The sequence below is a fragment of the Callospermophilus lateralis genome, chromosome 11 (assembly GCF_048772815.1).
Source record: "Callospermophilus lateralis isolate mCalLat2 chromosome 11, mCalLat2.hap1, whole genome shotgun sequence".
In the NCBI taxonomy this organism is placed as follows: domain Eukaryota; kingdom Metazoa; phylum Chordata; class Mammalia; order Rodentia; family Sciuridae; genus Callospermophilus; species Callospermophilus lateralis.
Genome location: NC_135315.1, coordinates 86,435,636 through 86,463,257, shown reverse-complemented (window position 1 = coordinate 86,463,257; position 27,622 = coordinate 86,435,636). Strand labels below are relative to the sequence as shown.

General features: G+C 34.7%; 1 pseudogene; it reads right to left on the bottom strand.

The window, feature by feature from the left end:
• Nucleotides 1-1,815: 1,815 nt before the first annotated feature.
• Nucleotides 1,816-3,443, bottom strand: LOC143409354 (TNF receptor-associated factor 4-like; annotated as a pseudogene).
• Nucleotides 3,444-27,622: the final 24,179 nt, after the last annotated feature.

Here is a 27,622-nt window from a genome sequence, read left to right as displayed (position 1 = left end):
TAACAAAAATTTAAATTTAATTATGAGTAAAATTGAGGTAACCAGGTTGAGTGCGAGTGTGGCAGGAAGCTTCTTTCTGCATCTTGGCAAGTTTAGAAATATTAGAATAAAAGAAACTTCAGATGTGTTATCACACTTAGTATTTTATTTTATTTTATTAGTTAATTTAATCGTTTCAACAAAATGTAGAATTGAGCAGAATTCATTCCCATGAAGCTAAGCAATTTGCCAAATGCAAGTCAAAGTATATTGCCCAAATTGGACCTACATTTCTAGATATTTCTGGAGTTTTAAAAATAAATCTTGGGTCTGGAGTTGTAGCTCAGTAGATCATATAGGTAATATGCATAAGTATATCCAGCACCAGGGAAAAAAGAGAAATTCAGTCCTGTCTTAGACCAGCTGAAAGAGTACTCATAATTCACTAATGTTCCTTGCTGGTAAAGTATGGGACCCTGTAGGTGGCCACTGAGGCCTATATGAAGGATAGACAAAAAGAAGTTGAAGTGTCTCTCTCTTTTTTTTTCTTTTAGTTGTAGACTTTTTTTTTCTTTATTTTGCTGAGGATCAAACCCAGTGTGTCACACAAGTGCTCTACCACTGAGCCACAACACTAGCTCCCCTTGTACATCTTGAAGAGCCCTCTATTCAGTCCCCATGTGTAGGCTTGCTTCAGTTAGGTTAACATTTGTGAAGCACTTAGAAAAGTGTCAGGAACATGTATTGTCTCATTAACTTCAATAAGGCCCTCTTAAACAGGTCCTTTAACTATGATGCAAAAGTTAATTTAACTTGACAGCTATATGGAAAGTAATATTTTGCATTAAATTCTTGGCAGTGTCTGTAACCAGAACGTACTAAATAAATGGCAGTTGTCAGCAGGAGCCTGGCTTGATGATACAACTCAGGAGGCAGAGGATCACAGTTCAAGGACACCCTCAGCAACTGAGACCCCTCTGAATAATAATAAAAAAGGGTTGGGATGTAGGTTATTCACGGAGTGTTCCTGGGTTCAATCCCCAAACCAGAGGCTTGAGGCTGGCTCTTGCTTATAACTTAGCATTCAATTTTTGGTGAGTAAAGAACTGGGGATTCCAGCCTTATCCTGCACCTTTCCCATTTAACCACCAGGAGGCAGCAACAGGTCTTTTCCAATGCCTGCTGTGGTTCCCCCTGGTGCTCACCAGACGGCGGCCCCTCAGGGCAGCTGATCTTGGGGTCATAGTGGCAGCATTGCTTCTCTCAGTGATCCTTTGCATTGTTAGTTCCAACCTCCCAGGGCCTTAACTAACTCGGAGGAGACAGGCCAGAACCAAGTTAATAAATACAATTCAGAATTTATTAAATATCAGAGCTCCCATTTTGTGCCTTCCTGGTGCTAAGGAAATAAATAACCAGAAGGGACACAGCTGGGGAAAGAAAATCAATCTCAAAACAGATTTTTTAAACTACACCTCCCTTCCCAACCCCTCCCCCTATGGCTCTTGGGATATAGCACATGAGCAGGTACCTCAGTCTAGGTAGAATGTGGGCGGCACCAAGGCATACCTGCCCTGCCGAGGAGGGGAGACAGGTCCTGGAATCACTTGTTTCCAGCCCTTGAATCCCATAGACCTGCTTCCAGCAGGGGCCAGGGCTGAAGCATCAATTGGAGGCACCTGTGGATGGTGGTTTTAGGGGGAGAACAGGGTAACAACCGAGGCAGCATAAGCAGCTGAAAGGGGGGTCCAGCCCCCTCTCCAGGTTCAACCAGTAGCCTGATAAGTCATGTCCCATCCATACCCCCTTCTCCCCTTGAGCCTGCAATCTCGGCACTCAGCTGAGGATCTTCCTGGGCAGTTCAACAGAGGCACGGATGAAAACTGCATCACATTGCACATAGTTTCCCTTTCGGATATCCTGGTGGGAGATGAACTTGGGATATCCAAAGCCCAGAGAACTCTCATCCAAGGAGCTTCACCACGTGCCTTGCTTTTGAAAATTTTTCCAGTTTGAGTCAGAGTGGAAAGTCTCAATGAAAGGCTATGGATTAGCAAGCCCTGGGTTGCTCTGATTTAGCAGGGAGAACGTGATACGACGGGCAAAATGCCACTCAAGGAGACTGTCAAAGGTGCCTGGTAGCACATGAATGTACAGAGAGAGATGTGTGCCCTCACCACTGCCATTGCCAATGAGGAGTGCAGACACCTGTAGTTTGTAACCATACTTATGTGTTTTGAAGGCTGGGCTGAAGCACTCAAGGTTGGGCTTGGCCTCTTCTAGCCTCTGCCCATAGCTGTCAATCTTCCAGATGAGCACTCCATCACTGCCTACTGATAGTTCCTCCAGCTCTCCATGCAGCTCCTGAAGCTCCTGTCAATGCTTGCTCACCAGAGCACACTTCATAGCCAGAGGTAGCTTCAAACTCTCCTCCACATGCCACAACATTCCCAGCTTAGAGCACTGTTGGCAAAGCCCCAGGCAATGAGGGAAGGGAGGACTGTTACCAAAAAGGGAAGACACAGGGGTAGAAGGCGCCCAACTAGGCATAAGGAAGACAGGGTGCTAGGAAGCACCTGCAGCTGGACAGCAGGGGGAAGGAACTCAAAGAACTAAACTCCCAGGAACCCTAGCCTTCATTTAGGACTTCATGGCCTAAAGAGGGGTTGACAGGAAGAAGGGGAATCTGACCCTGTTCATGTAACCGGAGTATTTGAACGGGTATAACACCAAGGTAGTCCTACCGTTGTCCGTCAGATGATTTGGCAGATCCTCCTGAGCCACAGTGCCCATGCCACACTGGTTAGGGCAGGGCACAGGCAGCCTTGGGCACTGGTACTGGTGACTCTGTACCTATTGACTTCCTTTGTGCAACAGGTACAAGGCTGGGTGCACTTGGGGCACTCAGAATTTGCATGCTGGGCCAGTAGTCACCGCATCATGCAGGCACCATGCTTGTTCTCACAGTACGCACTCTCTTTGGGGCACATACCCTCATGGCTCTCAAAGTCTTCCTCACTGAAGTCAAAGCCACAGAACTCGCACTTGAAGCGCCACTTGGGGCAGTTGTGTTGCAAGTTTGCAGGCAGATCACAGTGACTCAGCTTGGCAGGACAGCGATTGGGGCAGGGAAGTAAATTGAAGCTGCAGGTATTCAGGTGTCTTTGTAAATGATGAAGTGGCCCACTCCAGCAGCAGCCCTCCTCACTGTGCATGCAGCGGATAGGCAGGCCTACCATCTGGACCTCCAGCTCTGGGTCTGGGTAGATCTTGGCATAGTCCAGTGGAAGTTGGTCCTCAGGGCATTTGAAGACTCCTTCACTGAGGAACTCCTGTAGACAGGTGTCACAGAAGTGGTGGCCATAGGTAGAAACCTGCAGGGGCTTGCGCATGGGTTTCCTGCACATAGGGCACAGCAGCCGGCACTTGGACTTCTCCAAGAACTTGTAGTGGAAGCTGCGCATGGCAGGAGAGTGGCGGGCACGGTCAAGCAGGGCTGGCAGCCCCGCCCAAAGCCACTAAGTGTTTGAAATATGCTTTATATTTGAAATACTATATAGTCTATAATCTCTCTTCAATTAAAAAATGATTGCATACTACATTATTTTACAGATGTAAAAACAGAATTCTTAAAGAATATTTGGACTATTTCTAATTCATAAGAAAATTCTAAATTGAATATTTTTTACATATGCATATGTAGTATATCAGTATAAATCTTTTTATATGAATATATACATGCAAAAGCAGAATATATACAAAAGATTTTTGCATGTTTTCTATATGAAATATGCACATTTGGGGGTTATGGTTAAGTGGTAGAGCACTTGCCGAGCATGTGTGAGGCAATGGGTTTGATTCTCAGTACCATACACCAATAAAGGACCATTATCAACTAAAAAAGTATTTAAAAGAATATATAACTGTCCTTAACATGAAAACTCCAAATGCAATACTGACAACCATCACAAATACTGGTCAGACATTTCTCCTCTAACAGAGAACAGACCTTATAGGATAAATGGCTGATTACAGGTCTGGAACAAAAAAAAAATAAATGATGTGTTTGAAACACCTTGTTTTGTTGGAAACTGAAAAGTACTCCAGTATAAATGGGAACACATCAAAAAGATGTGTAATCAGCTTTAAATAGCAGCAGCTGTTTATATATAGGCATGTGAGTTCCAAAATTATAAGCTTTATCTTCTTGCCCACTTATGGTTAGTTTTACTATATTTGTTTTTGTAGAATCAAATTTAAAAAATTATAATTTGTCCACCACATATTAATCATTTGAAACAAGGAGGAATCATCCATAAAATATTAATTCTAGTGGATGAAAATTTAAAGACCAAACAGATATTTATAAAGTCACAAAGTGACACCATCAAAATATTTATGAAACACAAAGGGTATATAAATACTAGGTTTATCATGGACCAACCTGGCAGATACTTCTTAACCAAATAATTAGCGAAAAATAACCAGTGTTGGAACAAAGTGACACTACATACTTCCACAGTTTTTTGTGCCTGTGTCATTGAGGCCCCAGATATTTGCTTACTTTTAAGTAGAGGCTAACTCTAGATCCTACAAGTTTTCCACCATTAATAGAGGCTGACCATAGTTTGTGACCATGTCTGTCAGTGCTGCCAGAATATGCTCTAGTGTAAGAACTAGGCATTGTATGAATGATGGTCTTCCTCTAATGGCATGATCTGAATTCACTCATGAAAACATATCATATGATTCTAAACTGAAAGAAAATTTAAAAAAACTATTACTGGTATACAGCATTCAAAATCATAGATAACATAAATAGCCCATAAAAACTCACTAATTGTCCCAGATTAAAAGAAACAGAAAAAAATGAGACCACTGTACACAGGGAATAATTGATATTAAAATTTCCCAAAATTGGATTTATTTTGGTTCAAAGACAATTGTTGAAATAACTGACAAATTTTGAATAAGGTTTTTAGAGTAGATATTCATAATTTAATTTTCTTATCATGTACCTTTTTTGAAATGGAGAAAAAGAGGTAAAACAAGTTAATAAAATAGTAACATTTGAGAAATATTTCCTAGGGATTTTTTGTACTGCTGTTATAAATCTTCTATAAACCTGAAACTGTCAAAAAAAGAATATTTCTGAAAGAAAAACATTTCTTTAAAATATTAACAAGTAACAACATACTCAATAAAATAAACCGCAAATCTGTATAGGTATAATTAAATAAAAAAATAGTGGTTCATGATTACAAAGATATTTATAGTCTCACACTCTATCCCTACAAAAAAATTTAATTACAAAGTAAAATACTGCAAATACCACCTTAATAACCAATATTACCATCAGCAGTAGTGAGGATATTATATGTCACATGATGTGACTCAAAGAGAAAATCAGAGAATTGATTCTATGATACTCTTGCCAAAAAACATGTGATCTAGTTCCAATCACAAAGAAACCAGAAAATCCATCTTAAGCACATTCTACATGCTTTCTCCCTGAAAAGAAAACTTATTTGATTAACAAGTATTCTGTTACTTGGCAATATTTGAAAAATCATTGATAATGAAGGTTGTATTGTAGTTATCTAGCATGTTCTGATCTGTAGAAAATACTAAAAATATCATAAATGACAGCATATGTCAGCAATTCATTTTAAAATTATTCAGTGAACAAAAGTACTTTATATTAGAATCTGAAACTTCACTATTATTTTCCAAGATTTTATAAACAAAGAGAAAATTAAAAAAAAACTATTAATCAAATACTGATTTTATTAGAAAGAAGTCTTAAGTCAATGCTTCAAATAAAAATTATAAAAATTGAAAGGCTCTATGTTTGATGGCAATATTATAATTCTAATACATTAACCCATTAGTCAATATAGTAAATGGAATACCAAAGTAATGTTACCTAAATCTCTGGATCCATATTCAGGAATACATTTTTAAAATACATATTATCTATTATTAATGTGATATTTAGATTTACCAAATTAGTGTTGACCATTTGCTTGATGAATGAAGTTTAAATGTTAGCATTTAGACAATTTGAAAACATCTCAATAAAAACTGGTTTGCACATGCACTTCAAATTTTCTTACAGATGTATATAAAGTTTTATCTTTCTAAATTTTGTTGTCTATTGAACAAAACAGTATTAAAATTTACACAAAATCTAAACAGTAGAACAAAATAGTATTAAAATTTACACAAAATCTAAAAATGAGAAAGCAGGTTAAAAATGACAAGGGGTGCAAAAATTAAAAATTCTATAATTATTTGGGTGAATGTAAATGGGTGTTAGAAGGAACTGATTTTTATGTATAAAAATATCAGAAACTAAACACTGGTGATTGTTTTACAACATTATGACTACTGTATAAACTATGTGATTGTAACCTTAAAAATGGTAAAATAAATTTTACTTATATTTTGCCAGAAGAAAAAAAAAAGTATTTGTAAGAGGCACAAGAAAAAAAGTCAACATCATAGCAAAAATAATATAAGTATATAAAAATAAAAGAGTAAAAATGCAAACAAAAATGCAAGTGATATTTGCCCAATAAATAACACTATTTCCATAATGAGAAACATTTATTTGAATATACTACTGCCTATATATAATCATCAACAGTGGATTGTTTTCTTATGCCTGACTTATATTTTCATCAGAAAAGCGTGTCCGAGTAGCCATGAATATTGGCTATCTGTAATTGTAATTAATACTATATTTTGATAGAGCCACATTTTTGTTCCTAGCATCCCAATTCACCATAGCCAAATTATGAAAGCAGTTTCCATGCCTGTTAATAGATAAATTGATTAAGAAAATATGATACACACAATATGTTTTTAGTGAGCTATAAAGAAGATTTAAATTGTGACATTTGTCAGTAAATGAACAGAAATTAACAACATCATGCTAAGTGAAATAAATCAGACTTATCAAGGGTCAAATGTTTTCTTTCACATGCCACATATACAGCAAAACAAAAAGGGAAAGAGAATTGGATATCATAAAGATATAGAGAAGATTAGTGGAGTATAAGGAGGCTGTGTGGGAGTGATACAAAAAGAGAATATCAAATGAATTTTAAAAATCATGGGTATAAATATATATATATATACCACTGTGAATTCCATCTTCCTGTATATGTAGAAAGCATCAAACATAAATGAATAAAAAGATTAATAAAACAGATGTAGGAGAATAATAGGGAAAAGAATGAAGGGAAAAATAAGGGAATGAGAATTGAAAGGGATTAAATTAATTTAACAAAAGAGGTGAAAGCCTTGTACATTGAAAACTACAACATACTAAATAGAAAGAATTAAAGAAGACCTAGAAGATGGAAAGTTCTACCTTCTTCTTGAATAGGTAGAATTAATATTGTCAAAATGACCATGCTACCAAAAGCACTATACAGATTTAATGCAATTCCCATCAAAATCCCAATGACATTTCTCATGGAAATAGAAAAAGAAATAAAAATTAATCCTGGAAAAACAAAGAGACCCAGAAGAGGCAAAGCAATCCTTAGAAGAGGAAGGCAGGTAGCATCACTATACCAGAACTTAAATTATTCTTCACAGGAATAGTAACAAAATCAGCATAGTACTGGCACCAAAATAGACAAGTAGACCAATGGTATAGAATAGAGAACACAGAGAATAACCCACATAAATACAGTTATCTTATACTAGACAAAGGAACCCAAAACATATTGGAGAAAAAATAGCCTTTTCAACAATTTGTGCTAGGAAAACAGTAAATCCATATGCAGAAAAATAAAATTAAGACCCTCTCTTTCATCAAGCACAAAACTTAACTCAAAGTGGATCAATGACCTAGCAATTAAACCAGAGACCCTGCATCTAAGAGAAGAAAATGTAGGTCCAAATCTTCATCATGTTGGATTAGACCCCAACATCCTTAATAAGACTATTATAGCATAAGAATTAAAACCAAGAATCAATGAGTAGATAGATCAAAACTGAACACCTTCTCAGCAAAAGAAACAATCAGTGAAATGAAGAGACAGCCAACATCCTGGGAGCAAACTCTTACCATTCACATATCAGATACAGCTCTTCATATATTTCTAGGGTATATGAAGAACTTAATCTTGATACACACACACACACACACACACACAAAAAAGAAAAACCAAATAACTCCATTGATAAATGGACCAAGGAACTGAACAAGCACTTCTCAGAATATGATATACAATTGAGCAATAAATATATATGAAAAGCTCAACATAGCAATTAGAGAAATGCAAATCAAAAGTAAGATTTCATCTTACTCCAGCTAGAATGGTAGCTTTTATGCATATAAACAGTGAGTGTTGGGAAGGATGTGGGGGAAAAGGCACATTCATACATTGCTGGTGGGGATTCAAATTGGTGCAGCCAATATAGAAAGCAGTATGGAGATTCATTGGAAACTGGGGAATGGAACCACCATTTGAACAAGCTATGCCACTCCTCAGTCTATACCCAAAGGACTTAAAAACAGCATAATACAGGGACTCAGCCACATCATTGTTTAAAGCAGCACAATTCACAATAGCTAAACTATGGAGCCAACCTAGATGCCTTTCAGTGAATGAATGGATAAAGAAAATGTGGTTATATATACGCAATGGAATATTACTCAGCACTGAAAGAGAATAAAAACTTTGTGTTTGCCAGTAAATGGATGGAGTTGGAGAATATTATGTTAAAAGAAGTTAGCGAATCCCAAAAAACAAATGCCAAGTATTTTCTCTGATATATGCAGAGTGACTCACAGTGGGATAGGGAGGGAGAGCATGAGAGGATTAGATTAATTCTAGATAGGGAAGAGGAGTGAGAGGAAAATGGAGGGGAAAGGGGATTAGCAAGGATGGTGGAATATGATCAACATCATTATGCAAAAACACATGCATGAAGATTTATATTTGGTGCCAACATATCTTATATACAAACAGATATAAAAATTGTATTTGATAAGAGTTGTAATGCAGAAAGAAATGAGTACATGTATAATGGCATAAATTTGTATGAACATACTTTATATACAGAGATATGAAAAATTGAGCTCTGTGTGTAATAAGAATTGTAATGCATTCCACTATTTTCATGTATTTAAAAAATAAATAAATTTTTTATAAAGAAATGTATTGGAACCAGCTGGGGACACTATAAGCCTACAGGGTAAAAATAGTAACACCTTGAAAACACAGACATGGTAGGGAAGATGCATTAACTACATGAAAAAACAAAAAACAATGTGCCCCAAACAAAGATGCTACATTATTAGAATCCATGGTCAGAAGAGTAGGAGAAATAACAGAGAAGTTGTGGAGGATGTACATAATTTTCTGTGAATTAAAGGATGATATAAGAGCAAATACAGGCAGCAGAGGATCATTTTGATAAAGAGCTGCATAAGCAAATACAGAAAGCAAAAGTTTTGTTGAATAAGGAGATACAGATTCTGAAAAAAAAAAGCAAACAAACAGAGATCCTTGAAATGAAGGAAACAGCAAACCAAATTAAGAACTCAATAGGAAGCATCTCCAACAGAAAAGATCACTTGGAAGACCAAACCTCTGACATTCAAGGCAAAATATATAATCTTGAAAAAATAAAGTTTACCCCAGTGAAGATGGTAAGAAACCATCAGCAGAAGATTCAAGAATTATGAGATAACATGAAAAGATCAAATTTAACAACTATTGAGATAGAGGAAGACATAGAGGTCCAAACTACAGAAATGGGCAATCTATTCAATGAAATAATATCAGAAACATTACCAAACATGTAGAGTGAATTGGAAAATCAAATACCAGGAGAGTACAGGACAACAAATGAACAAAATCACAACAGATCCAAACCAATGCACATCATAATGAAAACACCTAGCATACAGGAGAAACAGAGTATTTTAAAAGCCACAAGAGAAAGGAATCAGATTATATATGGGGGAAACAAATCAGGATCTCTGATTTCTCAACAGAGACTCTGAAAGCTACAAGATTCTGCAACAACATATACAAAGCTCTGAAAGAAACAGATGCCAACCAATAATCATACCCAGCAAAATTAAATTGTGGTTAGCAATTGAATTTTGATTCGGATGCTATTTTTATGATAAAATGAAAACCGTCCATGATACACAAAAGTTAAAAGAATTTACAACTAGAAGGCCTGAACTATAGCACATCCTTGGTAAAATATTCCATGAGGGAGAAATGAAAAACAATGAAAATTAGAAAAGGGAAGTATCACTCTAAGGGAAAAACCCATTAAAGAGAAACTAAATAAAGTTAAATACCAAAAATAAACAAAAATAACTGAGAATACAAATCATTTCTCAATAATAATCCTGATTGTTATTTTCCAAAACTCAGCAATCAAAAGACTGGCAGATTGGATTTTAAAAGAAGATCCAACCATATGCTGCCTCCAAGAGACTCAGCTCATAAGAAAAGACACCCACAGACTGAAGGTAAGTGTGGTAAGAAATTTTCAAAACTTTCTTCATTGACTCTCCCTGAAAGGTTTGCGAGAAACTAAATAAAGGGAAAAATCACACACACACACACACACACACACACACACACACACACACATATGTAAATGTAAAGAAAACAAAAAGACTAAAAAACAGTTGAAAATCAGAAGAAAATAAGGGAATATGAGGGCTGGGGATATAGCTCAGTTGATAGAGTACTTGCCTTGCATGCATAAGGCCCTGGGTTCAATCCCCAACACTACAAAAAAAAAAAAAAAAAAAGGAACATGATGGCTGAATGTACTGGAAAGTCCAGGACTGGATTTTGAAACATCCAAAGGACATTAGTGGAAAAACCATTCGCATCACAATAAGGGATGTAATTTTGTTAATTTAGTTGCTGGTAGTGTAAGGCTAATCTTTTAGTCTTGAACAGTGTACCATGGTTATATAAAATGGTAACACTGGAGAACTACTTCCATATAAGAATTTAGCTACTATATTACATCAATTTTGACTCAGCTAAAGAGGAAATAATTAGTTAAAAATTTTTTTTTCTCCAAATTATTGACATTTGCCTGTCAGGATTCAATTAGAGAAACAGAATTAAAGGACACTGACAGATTATTGCAGGAAACTAGATAAAGCTATGATCAGGACTAGTTAAGCAGTGGCTGCAAGGCTATTCCCCGCCACATATGGCTGGAGCACAAATCTTCAGTCAGTCAGAAGGTAAGCACGGTGAGGAACCTCACAATTGCCAGCAGGGATCCCAACAGTTTGAGATGGAAATCTGGGAGGACAAACTGTAATGCTCGTCAGTCTTGTTGCCTCTTCCTCATGGAGCTGAACATATGTGCTTCTAGTCTAGGAGTAAAAGGAAATTATGATCTAGGGGAAGGGGAAGAGGTTTTCAGGACCAGCTGCTAACTTGAGCTTAGCAGAGCAGCTTCAAGGTATTTATGCTACAAAATGGGTTCTACCTATTTTCTAGTTTCCTGGGCAAGATTATTGTACTTTAGCCAATAGACTGTTTTCTTAAATTCTGTGTTGTCTCCCTTGGAACCTTGTATCACAGAGCACATGGTTAGCTTCTTTAATATGCTGCATTTGAATCTAAATCTATGCAACGTTTTCTAGCTTTAGTCTCAAAAAATACGATAATGTAAGTCAGTTAATTACTGTAGCACATTTGTATTTTGTTTTCTATTAGATAGAATAAAGATGTGAATAGAGCCCTTGATATTACTACTCATTTCATTAAATATGAAATGTATATTTATAAACATAAATATCTAACATAATACGTTGAATATTTATGCAATACTTTGTTGACAAAGTCCATATGTGTATATCCATGGATTTTGAGATAATTTTCTGAATTGATGGATTTATTCATATAACACAAGAACTCTCTGCATCATTAACCTTTTTACTATGAATAGCTTTTAGCTATTAAGCATGAGGAATTAACTCTCAGATGAATTTTGAGCACGAAGAAATGCTGGTAGTTTTTAAAATGTGTTGTGAAATACTATGATGATATGCTATTAAATGTATTCCAAACTATATATGTTTTTAAATTGCCTATAGAAATATAATAGTGCATTTTTTCCTTTTTTTTTAATCATGAAACTTGCCCCAGGTTTCCAGAAATGCAGCTGTCAGCATTCCTTGGTGAAGGCAGAGGAGTGCTGTCAGCCATCTTCCTTCCCTATTGTGTGGGTGATGTTTTATTATCAATGAACACAGATATGAAAATGGAACCCTGATCCTACCTTACTCCACAGTTCTCCAGATGCCTATCTGTTCTTTGGAGATTCTCTGTTAAAGAAATCAGGCTCACAAGCATAATTCACAAATTATACATGTTGCAAAATAAAATAATTATGATAGATGGCTACTAAGGAAATGATGAAGGAATAGAGAACAAGTAAAGAGAATTTTAAAAAGACTGATGTTTCAGTAACTTTACAAAGATCAGATGAAATCTAGGTAGCTGCACTCCAAATGCATATCTGCTATTCTTAGGTTATTTCCAAAAGTATATCATTAGCTCAGGTTACAGAAAGATCTTTTGCATATATTGACTTCTAAACAATACATAAAAAATCTCAGGATGTTTTATTGTGATTTTTATGTAAGGATCCATAAGATATCATTTTAGGCATAAAGTGACAAAGAGAAGAATGGCAGGTCTCACAGTTATGAAATCATTAAACTCAGAGTACATAAATAAGTTTTGCATTGTTTCTAAAGCAAAGGAAACTGCACACAGTTTTTCACAAATATTCTATTGATATATTGCAGCAAAAATTATTTTTACATAGCAGATGAATAGGATAGATCTGAATAAAAACCTAAAATTTTTATAAAAATATATGTATATCTGTATCCTTATGCACATTATAGTCAATTGATATTAAATATAAATGATGTATCATTCCTGCTTTAAAGAAGGACATGGATTCTAAAGATAAACAATGAGGCTTCTCTGTTTTTTATTAACCAGACACTAGTGGAAAACACATGTAAATAGCCAATTGTAAACTTGATTTTAATGTTATCTCTGAAATGGAGCAGTGAATGCACGGATCATGCTACAACTATTTGTTTAACCACCACCCCCCCCACACACAAACACACGAAAAACTTAAATACTACTATTCATGAATGTATGTTTTGCAACATAAACCAATATTGACAATATAGACTCTTTCAGTCTAGAATCATTATAACTAAAATATTCTCCAACTATTAATTAGAGAAGAGATAAAAAATATTAAAACAAAAATTCTTATATATCACGATGTTCATGTTTATTGTAACTATAACTGCTTGACATTATCATATAATAACAAAGTGGTTCCATTAATTACTATACATTTATTAACCTAATTCTTTATTGCCTAAAATAACTAACTTCGTACTTAGTAAAATATAATATCAATGCAAACTCAGACGAATATTTGAATTGATCCTGTTGTCTTCTCTGTACGTGATCTGAGTAGGACTATCTATTGTGCTTCTCCCTCCTACACTACCTCAAATCCCTCATCAAGTCCACCGAACTGTCCTCAATACATTACCCCCTTCTGCACCACCACCGAAATGCCAAATATTGTCTTCCAGAGTGACTCTTCTAGCCATTGAACACTGAGTTCTAACTCAACCCGACCATTATTCTATCTTTATGAGAATTTTTTAATTGAAGCTTTTAGCACAATCTGAATTTTTTTTCCTTTTTTTAATTTAATTTTTATTGGTTGCTCAAAACATTACAATGATCTTGACATATCATATTTCATACATTTGGTTTAAGTGGGTTATGAATTCTTATTTTTACCATGTGTACAGATTGCAGGATCACATTGCTTATACAGCCACGTTTATACATACTGCCATACTAGTGTCTGTTGTATTCTGCTGCCATGGCTGATGCTGGGAGCCATCAGCCAAGTAGGTATGACAATTTCCTTGCCAGCTACTCCCATGCTGTCTATTGGAAGGACTCCTGAAAGGTGACCTTGCTCAAGGACCAGGGTGGATCCGTGTTTAGGGTGTCCCAGGCTTAGCATAATCGGAGATTAGGGTGTTCCCCCTTTAGAATAGGGCGTATCCTGCTGCCTGAGGTCCTCTTGAGTTCTTAGGGTCAGAAATATAATTGGGAGACAGAAGCCCAGTGAAGTGTGGATTTTGGGCACAGAACCTGGATTCCCCCAGAACGTGTTTGTAGACGGCCGATGTGAAATCGGGAATAAAGAATTGCTGTTTGACTCTACAAGCTGTGTGGTGGCTCTTGATTTGTGCCCAGCCAGAGACTGCGGCACTATCCCCTTCCTATCCCCCCTCCCTTCCCCTCCCCTCCCATCTTCTCTCTCTACCCCACCTACAGTAATTCATTTCTCTCTTTTTTTCCCTTTCCCCTCACATCCTCTTATGTGTAATTTTGTATAACAATGAGGATCATCTTCCATTTCCATGCAATTCCCCTTCTCTCCCCCATTCCCTCCCACCTCTTGTCCCTGCTTAATGGTAATCTTCTTCTCATGCTCTTCATCTCTGCTCTGCTTTGAGTTGCCCTCCTTATATCAAAGAAGACATTTGGCATTATCCTATCTCTTCTCACTGGCCTCAAAATTTCATAAGGGTGAGTTCCTTACCTGTTTTCCCCACCACTTCATCACTAGTTTCTAATTCAGTGCCTAGTGAACAATGAGCCATGAATATTTATTACTACAAGAGCAAACACAAGGAAAAAAATACAGGACTGGGGCTATAGCTCTCTGTTAGAGTCTGTAAACAAGTGTGGATGGCGCCTGGCATTTCGCCAGAGGGAGTGGTTTGTGAAGTAATGCCATCTAGCCATTAAGTGTGGAGATTCCTTATTGGTTGACTGCCATATCTAGTTTATGTTAATTAAGATAAGCTTTGTGGAATGTATAAATACCTCTCTTGTCCTACAATAAAGGGCTCCTACTCCTGCTGTATCAGGAGTTGTTCACAAGTTGTTCCTCAATGTACACAAGTTGTTGGTCACCCCCTGGTTATTTTGCTGCAGGCGGACTGCGGCAGCTCTCGGTGATGGAATGCTTGCTGAGTATGTGTGAGCCCTGGATTCCATCTCCAGTACTGAAAAAAAAAAAAAAAAAGGAAAAACAAAACAAAACAAAACTTTACCTTAAATGGGACAAAGCAGAGTTTTCCTCCCCATCAAATCTATTTTCCCCAATTTCAGGTTAATATCATTAAAATATGTTTTTTATTATAGCAGTACTTTAATTAAAATTAAAATTTTAGTTAGAAAAATATAAAACTATTATATAAGGCATTTCAAAATCTAAATCTGAATATCCATCCTCATTTTGTCTTGGGCTAGGTTTCCTTAAAGTTATGCTCTTAACCAAATGAATTTCTGCATTTTCTCTTTCCCATATAGTTCTTCCTCATGGCAAATACCTTACTATGTAAAACAAAATCAGTCTTAATTCTGGGAGACTTATCTCCAGAGAGAAGACCTATGTAATAAATGGTATCTAGAAGTTTCTCTTCTATCAATATAAAGCCTAGAATTTTCCCCAAATGGAAAAATATGGAGTGAAAATAATGTCACAAATTTTAAGCTCAAAATATTTGGAGATATCATCATAGTACAAAATCAAAATTTTACAATTCCATCTGAAAATGTGCCCTGGTAAGCTGGTCCCCTGGTCCATTCCCATGCTTAGCAACTCTGCTGCTCTCTGAACTTTCCTGGACTCCCTCTCCACAGCAATTTCTCTCTGCTCTTCAGTCTTAAAGTTTTATTGCTTCTAACAATTGTCTAGACAATTTAATTTCCTCTAAATACCTTGTAGGAATATCCTCTTATATAATCTAATATATCCTCTTATATAATATTACCTTGGACGTAATAAATGCTCAATAATTTTGGGTTAATTGGATGAATTCCATGTCACAATGAGGAATGCCAATTCAATTTTGTAACCTGTCTTTACAAGACAGATACTGATCCCATTAACAGAATTGCTTATGTGGCAATTAGCATAATTAAGATAAATTAAATTAATGGATCAGATGTCTTTGGAATTCTGGCTTTAGTGATTAAAATTTTTTTGCCAAATAAACAATACTCATCAAATTAATACATATGTTTTAACTTGAGTACAACCCACATTTATAAAAAAAAAAAAAAAGATCATATCAATCTAAGTTATAATAGAAATTATTCTGTTATATTCCCTTAAATAAAAGCTTCTATAAGTTAACTTTAAATATCACTATTTTAGAGATAAAATAATCTGTTTATGTTAATATGCCATGAGTTTTTATTGGTTTATTTGCTACTTTCACTTGTTAAATACCTTCTGGGATTAAACTAGTATAAAAATACAGATATACAGTATCAAGTTACATATAAATATTACCTTCTGTTCTTAAAAATTAAGATTTTTTTAGGAGTTTTGTGTCATGAATAAAGAGCAAAGCTTATCTTGACTTATTAATGGAGACTCATGGTTTCTTTATACCATAAAAGTTATAAATAACAAGCAAACAAAAAGAAAAACTTTCTCCCATTACTTTCCAAACATGCTATGTAGCAACTTCTTTTGTTTTCCACATAACATTATTAACAGTTTCCTTAAATATTAGGTAACTTTTTCAATAAGAGAAAATGTAATTTTGCCTAACATTTAATCATTCAAAACCTATTCCTAAACAAATAAAACTATATATATTATATCTTTCTCCCAATTTTAGTTCTGATCTTGGTGCGGGAGTTCCTCTTGAGTCAATGAAGAAGGATGTATTCCTTGCTGATTGACTTTCCCTTTCATTCTGACCAGGATCATTTAAATCCTTTTGGAAGGATTTGTGCCAAAGGAAGAAGAACAAATATCAATATCAAACTGTGCACTTTCTTTTCATATTTCTTTTCTTAGCAAGTGTGGCCGAAGCTCATGCTCTATTTTTGTAACTATTAGATCTTTCACAAATTGCACTTGTTCATTGTCCATTAAGAGCAGAGCAGCACTTGATTCTCTATTCCACTGTCCACAACACAGACTTCAGCTGCAGTCTTGATATCTCTCTTCACATGGTAGCTCTCCTCAGTGGTTCACATCATAACAAGCAACCTGTAAGGTAGGTGTTTCACATGTTTCTATTAGCTCCACCCAGGAATAAAACCCCTTGCCTTTCCACATCCTCTCTTAGGTTCTTTGTTTTAACTATTATATTCTTTACAACTAAATTATATTCTTTACAACAGACCCTGTGAGGGTCTGTAAACAAGTCAAGATGGCGCCTGGCATTTTGCAGAGGGAGTGGTTTGTGAAGTAATGCCAGTGAGCCATTAAGTGTAGAGATTCCTTATTGGTTGACTGATGTATCTAGTTTATGTTAATTAAGATAAGCTGTGTGGAATGTATATATACCCCTCCTGTCCTACAATAAACGGCTCCCACTCCAGCTGTATCAACCTTCACAAGTTCCGTGTCGTGCCCCCCCCCCCATTTTGCCCAGCCAGTAGGACTGTGGCAGATGATGGCCTGTACCGGGAGCCCCGAGACACTTGAGGGTAAGTGATGAGAGTCTTATGGATCTCATCAGATCTATGGATCTGCCAGTCCATAGATAGGATGGGAGCAAATCTGCTCGTCCCTAGAAAGGGCGAGAGAAAAAATGGCCATTTCGAGAAAATGGAGAGGATTGATACAGTATGTTTGTGTCTTGTTTTGTCTAAGTGTATTGTATTGTGTTTTTGATGAAAATATGGAAGGGGTGTTAGGTAAATTGATAAGGGAAACAGGCACCCCAATGGAACCAAGAATAGTTAGGGCATGTGTTGATGGAAGCCCAGGAACTCTAGTCAGAAAGAAGAAAGTTTGGGCTGCGGCAATTTCCTTATTTTTTGTTTTCATTTTACTAATACTATCTCATTGTCTTTAGTATGTTAATTAATCTGTTTTACGTTCTTTAGCTTCTCTAATCTCTCCTTCTGATGGCACACCTCCTTTGTTCTTTTTCTTTGAAACTGTTAACTCATCAGATTTGGAATTCTCAGACTTATGAGTTTCTGTTTCCATTGAGAATTTTGGGAATTGGGTCAACTGGGCACTGTGTCAGCTAATGTGAACGTGTATTCCGATCAGACCTCTATTAGAGTCAAACCCAATGAACTCAAGATAAGTAGAATTGAATCCTATGGTGAAAATTTACAGATGCGACAACAGTACAGTATATCTATCCCAAACCAATGGGAAAAACTCATCTTGAAGGCTCCCCTCCACATGCAGGGAGAAGCAGACGCAGGACTCCTTTGATTCTTCACTGGCTATGGCTATTCAGTAGGAAAGTGCTTTTTCTCAGCCACTAACCAACACAGCTTTTATGATATTCCTGAATACACCTACCCCAGAAGTCTGATTTGCCACAGGTGTAGGATCTAGCACTAATGATTCCAAGGTAAGGTAGGGATAAATGAGAGAGGAATACCACAGGATCTATATTACCTTGGAGTGCACCTGTCTGCCTCTGCTCACCAGCTGACAGCACACCTACTAACAGACATGCTCAGAGTACAAACAGTTTCTCCCAGGCTTTTTCTTACTTTGTTTTGAGGTTTGATTCCTCTGGGGTTGGTCTAGGGGAAGATGCCAGTGGTTTTTGCTAGGTCAGTATAAGAAGAAGAACTGGTGTTTCTAAAATTTCTACATTATGAGATTTGTCGAGGATAGCTTCCAATTTTTATGAACTATGTCACCTAAAACAAAGTTATCTAACTTTCCACTACAACACAAGGTAATATTTGGAAATAGTGTTTTTTTATGACCTGAACTTGGAGCAGTATATTTTCCTATCATTGACTTTATACTGAATTTTCCTGAAACATCCCTCCATTTTTGCTTTATAAATTTTGATATTATTTTATTTGTTATTTTATTCATTTTAAATATCAATCTGAATCTACATTTTCCTGAGTGTCATATTGTGATCTGAAATTAATATTGATTTGGATGATGACATTGTTCTAGTTTTATAAATTCTTTTGTGTGTATTTCCGTTGTTAATTTTGACTAGTTTTTGTGATATAATCTCTATTAATTTTTTTCCCTTGAAGTCATTTGGAAGATTTATACTATAATTTTTGTACAATGGATTCTGCTTACATATTTAGCTGAACACTTTATTTTTATTTTTCAACTTTCAAAATCAAGCAGGTGTTATAAATTTCCTTACAGAGAAATTCTGTCCTAAATTTTTATTTCTCAATAAATTATCCTAAAATACATATAAAATCATGTTAAAAGAACATTAAGTCAGCCATATATCAGTATTAGGACATAAATAGGAGTTCTGTAACAATTTGAGTTACAGAAAAGTGGGGAGAATATATCTGATACTTGCAAAGCTGAAGGTAAAGCACACAGCTTGCTCATGTGGATGACAGAGGAAGACATCAGGGAATAGGGGACATTCTGTGAGGATTATGGAGTGAAAGCAAAGATAACACCAGTGAGGGTTCATTTCAAAACAAGAACACTTTCCATGAATGGAAATACTGAAAGCAAGATTGAGTTCTAATGGATCAAACATTGTCTCTCAGTGATTAGAAAGAGAAAACTTAGAAAACCTGTGAGGCCAGAAGTGTCACTCTTAGAAAGACATCATTGAATGGAGAAGAAAACATTTTGAAAGAGAAAAACATCCCTTGTAAAACTTAGTGATAGAATAAAAGGAATGTGGAAGGACAATAAAAGAAGCAGGACAAGAGACAGAGAATACACTGGGGAAATGTTGCTTCTCTGTAGCAACAGAAGTATTTGTTCTTAAACAGAAAAATTAAACTTATCTTGTCTTTCAAAAGCTCTTCTGTTATTGCCATTATAAAAATACTTTAAATAAACTTAGAATTCAAAATATATACTGGCAAAATATATATAAACACAATTGCCTTAAGAAAAAAATGAAAAAAATTTGACATACAAGAAACCTTTTACCAGAAAGTACACAAACATGAACATTCACATACACAACCCTAAAATGACAATCCATTATGTAAATAATAATGAAGAAACAAGTAAATATATATATGAAAACAAATTCAGATGCAAAAAAATGTAAAACAAGCAAATAAATTTTGGGAAAGATACTGAATAAGAATAAAAGCATATTTTAAAATAAGAATACATTGCAAGCTTTGTATCTGTTTAGTGAAAATTCAGGCAGAAATGCAAGGGATTAATGCAAAGATTCAAGAAAATGAAACAGAGAAAGAAGTGAATAATTTGACAAGTATATAATAAAGTATAAAAGGCTGCAATATATAAGTAAATATTATATATAAACATTATATATAAAATTGTATGTAGAAATTATACTATATTATATGCAAATATATTTATTATTTATTATATTATTTATATATTTATCATATTTTATTATACTACATATATATAAATTGTGTCTTCTAAAGAGTAAAAGGAACTGTAATGTAGAAAATTAATATTCAATATTAGAAAATTCACAATAACATTTCAGATATAAAAGAAAATAGAAAATTCCATTTTGAAAGGTGCTACTTTTGTATGAGAAAAATTGACAGAGAAAGGCCAACATTGACACATAAAATTTTAATTATTGAATTTGACATACAAGAAAAAAATCCTTTGGAAATTCATGCAAAACATCAATGACAAGGAACAAAAAAAACTCGTTTGTATAATATGTCTTAATAGCATCCTATAAAATATACAACCTTAGATCAACAATTGAAAGAAAAAACCCAAGGAGAGCTAGTGTAATCCAAATATTTTCTTCTAAGATAAACCTTAAAAAATCTAGATTATAGAAAAATTATTTTTAATGTGCAATATCTTGGTGAATATTGTATTCCTGAGCTTTTCCAGTAAAATGTATTATATATGATATTTTTATGAAACAGAATGAATCTTTACTTAAACTGGAATGTTTGGAAAAATCATGCAAAAAAGTCAGTTGTGGGTGAAATACACACATGTATGTACACACATGTATACACACTGTATAATTAAATAAAGTCAATTTTACACCAGAGAGTTTCTGAATATAGCCAGATATGGTGGAATACCTCTGTTATCCCAGCTACATGTCAGGCTGAAGCAGAAGGATTACACGTGAGGCCATCCTCAGCAATTTAGCAAGGCCCTAAACAACTTAGTGAAACACTGTCATAAAATTTAAAAAAATAAAAATGAATTGGGCTATAGCTCAGTGGTTAAGTGCCTATGGGTTCAACTCCCAATATTCCCCTGGGGGGGGGGACATGAACACACATGATATATATATGTTGGTGTATATATACATATATACACCAACACATACACACACACACATATATGTAATTTAAATACACAGATATACATATATATATCTGTGTATTTAAATTTATAAATATATACATATTTCCCAAACTTTCAAACCCTTTATTTTCAAAGTATTCATATTATTCCTATCTGCAGAAGAATGAACAAAAATATCTAAACTTTTTACATGAAACAATATAGTATTGATACTGTCCTGATTAAGATTGTATAATAATAGTAAATTACAGGTTAATCTATATAATCATTATCATGACAATGATCTAACACATTCATAAGAAAATTGAGCAACATATTAAAAATAGCATAACATAACCAAGTGAAGCTTATTCTAGAAATAAAAATAATTACAATTTATAGTAGAATCTCAGAGTGGTAGATGAAAGGGTAAAATAAGAAAAAAAAATTATGAGATTCTGAAAGAGCATTTGACAAAACAACTCATACATCATGATAAAAGCCTAATAGATAACATCAGTCAATGGACATTATTTACTCTGTATCATATATGTTTATGTGTATATACCTAAAACCCAGAATCTTCCTTAAGGAAGAAAAGATAAAATAATTCTACATAAGGTTAGAAGAAGTGATATTTTTCATATCCTCATTTCTGTTTAACATTTTATATCACACTCAAGCAAAATAAAACAGTGAGAGAGACAAGAATTAACTGAATAGAATCAATGGGAGAAAAAGATGCCTCATGAAAAGATTTAGAAATATATAACATTAAAATAAAAATTCATATATAACAGTGTTTCACAGTAGAATGCAATTGACTCACTCTCTACCCTAAGTGGAGGGAAAATATTTAAGAGTGTCTGGAGATATTTGTTATTGTCACAAGAGGAGGGGTTGAGTTGGGAGTGCTAGTGGCATCTGGTACCCATGGACACTGCTGTTAAACATCTGACAATGCACAGAACAGCATCTTTTCACCATATCCAACAAAGAATTATTCAGGGCAAAATTTTAATAATGCCATTGTTGAGAAATTGATATACACTAGCAAATAAAGTCATTCTTCAGTATCCATAGGAGATTAGCTACAGACACTCCATGGTTACCAATATATTTGGCTGCTCAAGTCCCATATATAAAATGATGTAATATTTGCATATAAACAATGCACACCCTCTGGTATATTTTAAATCAAGTATAGATTACTCATAATACCTAATACAATGAAAATGCTATGCAAGTAGTTGTTATACTGTATTTTTTTGGGAAAAAAGGCTATACGTGTTAATTACATATGCAAATTTTTTACAAATATTTTCAATCTACCATCTGAGATTGGTTGAACTCATTGATAGAGAAGCCACAAATAGACCAACCATACATGATACTATGGAAAGGGAAATAATATTTACAATACTAAATACAATATACATTATAAAATGTATAAAATTAAATAACAATATAAGTTGCAAAATTTTTATAATTATAAAATTTAAAAATTCTTCTAAAGATAAAATTCTCTAAAAAATGGAACGACCAGTCTTTGCATAGGAAGACTGATACTCATAAAATTTTGTTTTCTCTTAATTACCAAGAAAGTTTAATATTAGTTTCATGCAGGGAATGAAGAATGTTTTTGTTTATTTTCAGGAGTCATATAAATTGATAAGTTGAATAAAACAAGACATGGGATTTAAAAAAGAAAAAAATAACCAGAAAATGATGAATAAATACAAGTTTATCTCATGCATGATAAAGGTGATATTTCAAATCACTGAGAATTTTATATATATATATATACATATATATATATATATATATATATATATATATATATATATATATATTTACATTGCATGTATAAACTTAATTAATAAGGATTACATCTCTGTTCTTATTAACATCTTTAATTATTTAAGAAAACCAATCCATTTTCCTTGTAGTAGTTTTCAGCTTTTAAAGTTTGCTAAATTTTTTCTCATGGTGGGTTTTGACTTGATTCTATTTATTGCTTTTTTTGGGGGGGGGGGGTAAGACAGTACATATACATTGAGTATGTATTAGGCAAATAATAAGTAATTTTAGGCAAAATGACCTATTCATCACTGATGCTATGTGTTTCCTATTGTATTTCAAGGCCCCCCTCCCATACTCTAATATTGTTGTTGATTCTTAAGGTGATTTGATCAGTGGAATAGCCTATTAATTTGTTATAGAATGGCTTTAAATATTAGTAATAATCATTGCACAAACTTATTATATACTCTAGATTTCTATCTATTCTGACCTATGAGCACACATGATAGGATAAATGATTCCTACAGGTATACACTTACTGTGTTAGCTTTTTTGTTGTGAAATAAGTTTTGCATTTGTTATAAAAGTCAGATTTGCAGTTGAACATGTTAGCTTTGATCTAAATGTGACAAGAGACATGGAATGCAAGTCTAGACCCAGCCTATAAGCAAAATCCCACTAACCCCAGATGAAGCCCCAGATGATGAGAGTATGAAAATGAAGGACTATTGGTTTAGTCCATCTCGACAATATTACTGAGGGAATAGTAACCAACAAATGAATTATAGTAAATAAGTGATGCATTGATAATGAATAGGATATTCAAGATGTCTGTGGGTTATGGCACTGACAAAAGTAACAACTGTAAATGAGGCAAATGCACATTTTTTCAATAATAAATCTCATCCCTCCATACTAGAAGAAGTCCAGTAAAATGTTTTAAAATCAGGTAACAAGTTTGACCCCTCAGGTAAAAACAGTATTAGAGATTCACCTGGACTCAGAGGTGGCAGATGATTAACCCTGGTGAGGGAATGCCCATAGTTTGCTCTCATCATGGCTTCTTTACTCATCAGTCTCCTGAATTAGCATTGAAGGAGGTTAAAAACAGGCTCACTGACTTTTGTAGAATAGGTCATTGTAAAGTTTATTAACAACTGCCTTTGCTATGGTGGCTGCCATTGGGAGAGTTCACACAGGAAACACATTCTCATCCTCAGGGCACATGTTGAGAGCTCCATTATATATTTCTTCCCCAGGCTTTTTGGCATCAGATTGGTTTATGTTCTTGACCATCCAGACATATCTATTCTGTACACTTATATTTCTAGCCATCTCTTTTCAGCATTTGGCCAGATGTATCCTTGACTATAATGAGTAGCCAAGTAATAAGTAAAACATAATTTCTGGATATGTCTATGAGGTTGATTCCAAAAGATACTTAGCATTTGAACAAGTGGACTAAGTAAAGAAGACCCACCCTCAGCAGTGTTGGTGGGCATCATTCAATCCATTGAGGACATAAAGAGAACAAAAAAGCAGAGGAAGGGCCAATTTGCCTTCTTTCCTGAGACATTGGTTTTCCTGGCACTTGGGCCTTCAGAGTTAAGACTGAGGCTAACACCGCTGGCTCCTCTGATTGTCAGGCCTTCAAGTTTGGATTGGAACTACACTGTGGATGGTAGATTGTCGGATTTCTCAGTATTCACAACAATGAGAGGTAATCTCACCTAATAAATTTCTTTCTATCATCTATATATTTTATTGGTTTTGTTTTTCCAGCCAACTCTGACCAATACACCTACTTGAAGCTCTGCCTATTGGGGGACTTAACATCCCCACTGCCTTGCAGACCTAAACCTATGTCAGACTGAAACTGCTTAAAAAGTCCATTTCCAGAAAGTGCTAGCATAATAGGAAAACATGATTGAATGTGATTCATTTCTTTTCTATTGTCAAATGATCAGGAAGAACTCTCCTTGAGGCTCTAAATGTAGATTAAGAGGAGAAGTGCTATGTAACATTAAATTGATGATGACTTTAGAAGAATATGGCTTTGTCTTCACAGAATGTTCAATGAAGAGAAGAAGGCACACACATTTTAGGAAGGACGGTCTGTTGCTGCTTAGTAAGTGAAAAGCTATTAGAATAGTACTAGGAGTTTTTGAGGAAAATAATTCTTACAGAATAATCACAAATTATTCCACTGAAGAAGAAGTTTTGGAAGGTATTGAAATATAGTCACTTCAAATACTTGAAGGGGAAACTGAAAGTATCAATTATAAACAAATATCTGAAGATATTGACGTGATTTTTAAAAGAATGCTGTTAAGCTCAGATTGATTTTTTTTTGTATAAAACCTGAAAAGGATATAATCAAAAAGCAGGCATATTCCAAATAATGAACCTGCATTTATAGGAAAAAATGAACACTAACAAAGGATAAGAAAGGTGATTTTAGTAAATGTTCAAAGCAAGAAGAGCCAAAAAGCTGTCAGATTTCTCTTTGAGATATATGTTATAAAACTAATAATGAGGCTAAGAAAAAAAATCTTCCCCTCATGCTGTGCCCTCATTTTTTTTCATGTTAAAGAAAAGACTTAACACTGGAATGAAAAACTTAGCACTTCCTATCTGTAAGAAGAAATTTAAATTCGAAATGAGAGAAAACTGTAAGACAGCAACTACATTATTTTTCATATTCTACACTGTAGGAATTAAATTCTGAGGCACCCAAAGACATGGCCGTTAAAATGCCGAATCATCAACATAAAAATTAATGGAGAGATGTATGAAAAATTGGGCAGTCAAAGGCCTTTTCAAGTTTTGAGGCCCAACAGAAAGCATATTCTGCAAAACAGAGATCTTCATGCTAATCATGAACAATTTCCCAGAGTCTATTAATAAAAAGAGAGTGTTGGACCACCTATAAAAGAGAGTGGTGATGATGGGGAACTAATAGAAGCTCATTAAATAAGTCACACTAGGCTAGTTCAATTGTCTTTTTTGGTATGGTTATGATATGATGAGTTCAGAGAAGTGCTGCCGTCAGAAAGAAAATGGTTTTCAAAAAGTTGTTTAACAGAGCTCCACATGATATCCTGTTGCGTAAAATGAAGAAATGTACACAGCATGGCAACATCTGTAAATGAATATAACCAAAGAGCAATCAACAGGGCTCAAGTTCAAGTCATTTTGACATGTCCTGTGATCTCACCCTGATTCTCTTCTTTGTCATACCTCTAAGAATTGCATGCAGACTTTGATAAAATCCTTACTAAATTTTTGCAGACACAGAGTTGAAAATAATAGTAGATATTCTGGATAACAATTTCAGCATTCAAAAAGATCTCTGCAGGCTAGAAGGATGGGTCAAATGCAGAAGTTTAAAATAAAAAATGGATAGTGATGGGCCAACAAAAGCAGCAAAAAAAAAAAAGGAAGAACATAAATGACAATGGTGAAGCAGATTTTAATAAAAGAATTTTGACAACGTAGAAATTTAACAGAAACTAAAACTATAATCTAAATGTGCCAAATGAAGCAAACTATTTTTTTAAAAAAATTCAGATGACCACCCAATAAACTGTGTTTTCTAGTCCTTATGTATATCTCTCAACTTTGGATTTGAATTGTCCCTATGATTCATTTGTAAATAATAAGGTGTAGCCAATGTGACAATAAAATGATTTCTAAGGACAGTCAGAAAAATCTTTGCACATTCTGCCTTTGTCCCTTGGAATGCCCACTCTGGATAAAGCCTGCTTCTGTAAATATTACCCTGGAACCTGTGCAGTGAAGTGTGCAGACTAGCTACAGTGAGAGTCAGAGATGACCCCTCAAGCCGGGTCTAAATGTCTATGAGGAAATGTCTCTAGTTGACTCCAGCCTAAGCTGCCCTCCAGTTTTAACCCTGTGAGACACCAAGCAATAACTGTCCAGCTCAGTCTGTCAATCCCCAAAACCATGACAAACAACAATAAATTGTATTAGATACTTAATTTTAGATAAGTTTTCTACACAGCAAGAGATAACGGGATTGATGAAAAACTTGATTTGTACTTAGTCTGCATTAACATAATAATATTACCATTGAGAGCATAATATTTTGAGTGGTCATGAATAGCCTTTTCTACTTATTTCACATAATCTAAAATTCAGAGTATGGCCCCTCTTTCTATTGGCTGTGCTTTATTGACAACATTCAATCACAAACTAGATTTCACAGATGAGAGGAGCATGATCGTGAGAAGAAACATTTTGTATAAGAAATACTAAGCAACTAAGGATGTTTAGCTTATAAAAAGAATTTAAACAGAGACAAGGTGCAAAAGTAGCACTTGCTTTGCCCAGAAAAGTTTTGGTTTGTGTCTGTTTTCTAAATGCTCTACTTATCATTGAACCAATTCATCATTATATTAAAATAAATCATAATGGGCTCATTTTTCCCATGTCATTGTCATATTTGTAGTATCTATTATGTCTCATCGGATTGTGT